The sequence below is a fragment of the Meleagris gallopavo genome, chromosome 15, assembly GCF_000146605.3.
Source record: "Meleagris gallopavo isolate NT-WF06-2002-E0010 breed Aviagen turkey brand Nicholas breeding stock chromosome 15, Turkey_5.1, whole genome shotgun sequence".
Taxonomy (NCBI): domain Eukaryota; kingdom Metazoa; phylum Chordata; class Aves; order Galliformes; family Phasianidae; genus Meleagris; species Meleagris gallopavo.
The window spans coordinates 17,372,124-17,377,158 of record NC_015025.2 but is presented as its reverse complement, the minus strand read 5'-3'; the positions used below and the strand labels follow the sequence as shown (position 1 = coordinate 17,377,158).

At 53.7% G+C, this 5,035-nt stretch overlaps 1 long non-coding RNA gene across 1 annotated transcript; it reads right to left on the bottom strand.

Moving 5' to 3' along the window:
* Window positions 1-1,407: 1,407 nt before the first annotated feature.
* Window positions 1,408-4,388, bottom strand: LOC104913327. The gene is made up of 3 exons (XR_004161458.1): window positions 3,751-4,388; window positions 3,492-3,639; window positions 1,408-2,354 (listed from the first exon to the last, which is right to left on the bottom strand). It is a non-coding gene; the product is annotated as an uncharacterized LOC104913327 (long non-coding RNA).
* Window positions 4,389-5,035: the final 647 nt, after the last annotated feature.

Sequence of the window (5,035 nt, the reverse complement as noted above, 5' to 3'; positions counted from 1 at the left end):
GGGGGTTGGGGGGTGGAGAAGGGCTCCGTGCCCTGCCCGGCATCCTGCCCTTCTCTCCGTGCATGTCCGTGCCCGGGCCATGATCAGGCGTTTACTGCACACCTGTACACGGATCCAGAGTATCAAACAGGGAGATACGCGTATTTTATGTCTTATATATGCCTTCTGTATGTCTTATATACGCCTTATGTATGTCTTACATACACCTTATGTATGTCGTACGTGGGTCTCAGGGCACTCTCTTGCTCTGCTCTTTAGGAGCTGCGAGGGCTCCTGTCACACAGAGCCGTCTCCTCCCGTTCTACCCGGGTCAACATATTGTCGGGACAAACCGGTCCTCCCCACATTTGCATTTTTCTTTTTCCCCACCCAGGCCCGCTCCGTTTTGGGTGCCGGGAACATCCCTTGTCTGCATCCCTCTCCTCTAGGTGCTACGTCACGGTCACCCCTGCGTGACGTCACGCCCCGTTTCCCTGACGTCACACCTTGCATCTTTTGATGCTGGAGGAAGGGAAGCGAGGCCGCAGCCACGGGGCAGCCTCCCATCCATCCCTGCGGGGACACCCCCTGAGGGAGCCGTGACCCTCGTGGGCGTGGGAAGGGCCGAGGAGGACTGGGGCTGGGGGCCGTGGTGGTTTTGCTTGGGAAAATTCCTCGCAGTGCCCGCCCGAGCCGGACCCGGGGCCCACGCAGCCGGGACTCCCCCGGCCGAGGGCTGCAGGGCTGCAAATACACCGCTCCTTTCCTTCTGCCATAAATAATGCAAGAACGAGCCGCGGCTCTTATGAATAAACTTGAGTTGGCCACGCCGGTTGTAACTCCGTTAAGAGAACGAGGAGCGACCGAACTAGAGAATCACCCAGTGGTCTCGAAGGGGCCCACAGTCCCTCCCCATCATCCCAGGACAAGTCCTGCGCCAGAGACCCTGCAGGAGCTTTCCTACTTTTGGAAAGGAGCTCCCACCCCCGGCTGGCGGCCGCTTTTGTAGCCAACACAAAACCACCTGGGCCGTATATCAGGCAGCGAAGTTAAGAAGTCTCCGCCAGCTTTTCCTCTTCAGATTTATTAGCATTGTATGGACTCAGATTCAGTCTATAAATTATTGGGAATCGTTACGAAAATGAAAGCGTCTTCTCCCAAGTGCACCTCTGCCCGAGAGGAGAGGGAAGCCCTCCCAAAACAAACAAACAAACAAACAAACAAATGCATAACAATAAAAATAGCAGCAGTGAGGCAAGGGATAAGGGAGACATTCCTCAACCAAGTCCAACTCAACCCAACCCAACCCAACCCAAGCCCAGTCAACCCAAACCAACTCAATTGAATTCAACCAAGACAAACCAAACCAAACCAAACCAAACCAAACCAAACCAAACCAAACCAAACCAAACCAAACCAAACCAAACCAAATCAAACCAAACCAAGCCAAACCAAACCAAACTAAACCAGTCCAATCTAAACACGAGTCAGCCAAACTCATCCAAAGCAAAGTCAGTCAAAACAAGCCCAAGCAAAGCCAGGGCAAACCAGCCAACCTTCTCCTGGCGACCCTTCCCTGAGCCCCGTAGAAGGGAGTTGGCTGCAGGAAAACAATATCTATAATAAAACCCTCCCAAAAGCGCCCGGCTGAAGGTGCGGGGGGTGGTGAAGGGCCACCGCCACTGGCTGAAGCAGGAGACATCGGCAGGGAGGTGACAACCGCTGGAAACTCACAGCTCTTATGTGCGCATAGCCGGCCGCGCTGTGACAGGGGCATTTTTAAAACTCCCTGACGGTGAAAATGCCCCCCGCATGAGTAGATAAGCGATTATCAGCCTCCGGCCATTGTCAATCCTTTGCTGCGTGGTTCCGGATCCACGCGGGTTGGGAGTAAGCAGGCAGGAAGATACACACAGTATGCGCGGATTGCGCGGTGCCCCATGGAGCTCGGACCGCTCCGGTGAGACGGAGTTCGCTGTCGTGGAGTAACGGGGGTGGTGGTCCCGTGGGTCCTATCCAAGCAGCATCACCTTAACAGAGCCATGTAGAGACCCGAGTGTACGCCCCAGACAAGGAAAAGCTCAGCACCATCTTGTTGGGGCTGTGAACGCCCCGCCAGCATGGCTTTAAGGGGAAACCGAGCAATCCCCTAAAAACGGTGGCGAACACGAAACGAGCCCCAACACGGACAGCTCTGCCGCCACCCCGTCCGAACCGGGTCCCCCTCGGGTGCCCACGAGCGGGCAGAGGGAAGCGGAGAAGGGGAAGAATCCCAGCCGAGAAAGCATGTTAAATCGCTCAGGATAGGAAGGTGGAAAATTACGCTGGCTCCTAGCCGGCCCGTCCTCCTCTACGCAGCCAGGAGAGCGATTTTCCTAAGAAGTTGAGCAAAACGAAATCAGTCCCTTTTGGATCTGCAGCCCCCGTCGGCACGGCCAATCTCCGGCTCCGCGGGCGCTCAGGGTTCCCCCGGCCTCCCCTGCCACCCCCGGCCTCCCGGAGCCCCCCGTTACTCCGCGAGATTTGCCCGCAGAGCACCGCGCTCATCTCGACCCGGCCGGCCCTGCCCCACCGCTATTCAAACCCAGTGGGGAAAGCACAATTTTCGGGGGAAACTGATTATTTTTTTTTTCCTAGAGAGGGGGAAACGGAATGTTTTGGTGGCATTCGGCCCGTGACAGCCGGCGCATCCCGGTGCCTCCCGAAGCCCCTCTGCACTTGGACCCCCACCGGCCCGGGGCTGCCCCAGGCGCAGGCGGCCAACGGCAGCGCTTCCAAAAAGTCGGGATGAAAAAGTTGAAGGCTTAATGTTTTCTGACAGATACAAATGATACCCCAAGGCTTTCTTAAAACGCGGCGAATGACGGGAGGAGAAAGGGTTTTCCTATTCGGGTTTCTGCAGCTGGAAGCAAACGGGGTGTGTGTGGGGGGTTCTCTTCGGCCCTCCTGTCCCGAAAATTAAACCATCTCCTGGGATAACTCCGTTTTTTCCCAAGTGCCGTTGGGCACAGCCCCGCTCTGGCTCTGTTCCGTGGCCCTTTCCGCATCCCTCAAACCACGAGCACCGAGCCACGCTCTGAGCAAAACCGCTGTCAGCAGCCGCTCGAGTTTAGTCCTGGTTGTCCGCAGCCTGAGCAGAATGGGATCAGCAATGCCACCGCCAGAGGATGGACAGGTCGGGGTGCGGAGGCTGCTTCTCTCGGTAGGGAGGGGGAAGAAAGTGGGAAAGTGCCATGTAGTCCCACAGTTCCCTCTCCGAGCAGAGGGAACATGCTTTTCTTATTAATTGATGGAGGAAGGGGCACCGGCGCTTGCAAGGCAGCCTGCTCATGTTACTCTGTGCATCTTTAGGTCCAAAATATGTTTGGTTTGTGGACTAAAAAGATGCCTCTGGTGCAGGGTAATCTAAGGACCGGGCACTCCGTTGGCATTTTATTAAGATCGTTCTTCTGCAGAAAAAGGGGCCGCATTTGGTACCACCGATGCTACGTTTCCTTGTGGGTTTCCCTCACCTTGTTTCGGGCGAGCAACCTCTTAATTGCTGCAGCATTTGGATGGGGGGAACGCATTTCCCCTAAACAGAACATTTCCTGAAGGGCTGAACGCGCTTTAATGTTCTCAGAACAGCCGTGAATCTCTGCAGAGCCATACGTTTCCTGCCTTAAAAAGCAAAATCGGAGAAACAATTCACCTTTGTGTGCATTCAGCACCCTCTCTCCTATTTTCTTTTCTTTCCCTCCCATTCTTTGTTTCCCTTTTTCTTATTTTTACCTCCCACAAAGGCTCTGCGCTGCCCCGCGATGAGGAACGGGGACAATTTTCTTTCCAGTTTCATTGTGGGAACGGCCGTATCTTAACGGGCACATCTGAGCGAGAGATAGGAGAACACCTCCGCCTTCCAGAGGGCTGCGCTAATCAGCGCACGGGGCAAGATATAAAAGTTCAGGGCAAATAAAACGAATTAGTTTTATTAGCACGTTTAGGAGGCGGTCTAACGAAGGAATTCGGCTTTACTAGAGAATGTTTTCTCCTCCCCTTTTGTTATTTAAAAGCAGCATCTATGCGGGCTGCTCGGGACGGGGGTGGGAAATAACGCACCGTTCAACCCGCAGTGATTTTCTCCGAGGAACGCGCTCTTCTTTCCACCAGTAAGGAGGACAGAGCCCGGGAAATACACGATTTCACAATGAAATCTGCTCGAACAATAAAACCGATAGTAAAGGAGAAGCTCGGAGCCGTTCAGCGGCGGCTGTCGAGGGGAAATCTCTGCCCCGCTCAGGGATTCGTTCGGCTAAACCGCGTCCGGGGAACGGTGCCACAGCTCCGGCTCGGGATCTCCAGGACGCGGCCCGTATTTCAGTCACCAGAAGGATTTTGGGGACGTTCTCCAAGCGAAGCAGCTCTTGGCAATTATTTGGAAGCCAGGTTTTAGCTCAGAGGCACAAGGAACGCATCCCTTGGGTTGGAAGGCAGAAATTACGTATTTTAAGACTGTTAGGAAATAAGCAAACGGCTCTCGGTCCTCGCTACCCGCACTGTATTTGCTATTTTTTTTTTTTGTTGTTCAATTCGTGTCTCGGCGTTTGTGTTCGCTTACAGCGAGGTTGGCAAAAGTTAAGGAATAAGGACGAAATAACAGAAAACGCTCTTAGGGACGATCTTTTACGCAACACCTGAATATTCTTCTAAAGGTACCGTCGGAGGGGAACTCCGCACGTCCATTCAACGGAGTTAACACGAGGAAAAAAAAAGCCTTTTTCCACCGCTCCGAGAATTTCGCCCCCGTTGGACGGAGCGGAGTTGCGGGACATTGCTGGAGCGTGGGGATTCCAAAAGGTGTGCCCATTTTTTTTCAATCAGAATGTAATTAATAATAATAATAATAATAATAATAATAAAACACACATAAAGGAAAAAAAAAAAAAGCAAGGGGGAATGGAAGAATATTCTTTTTCCGAACAGGGAATTAATTGAACGGCAGTTCAGGCTCTCTCCGCCCGCTTCTCTTGCCCGGCTGAGCCCCCCCGCAGCCCCCTATGCGCCCCATCCCTCCACC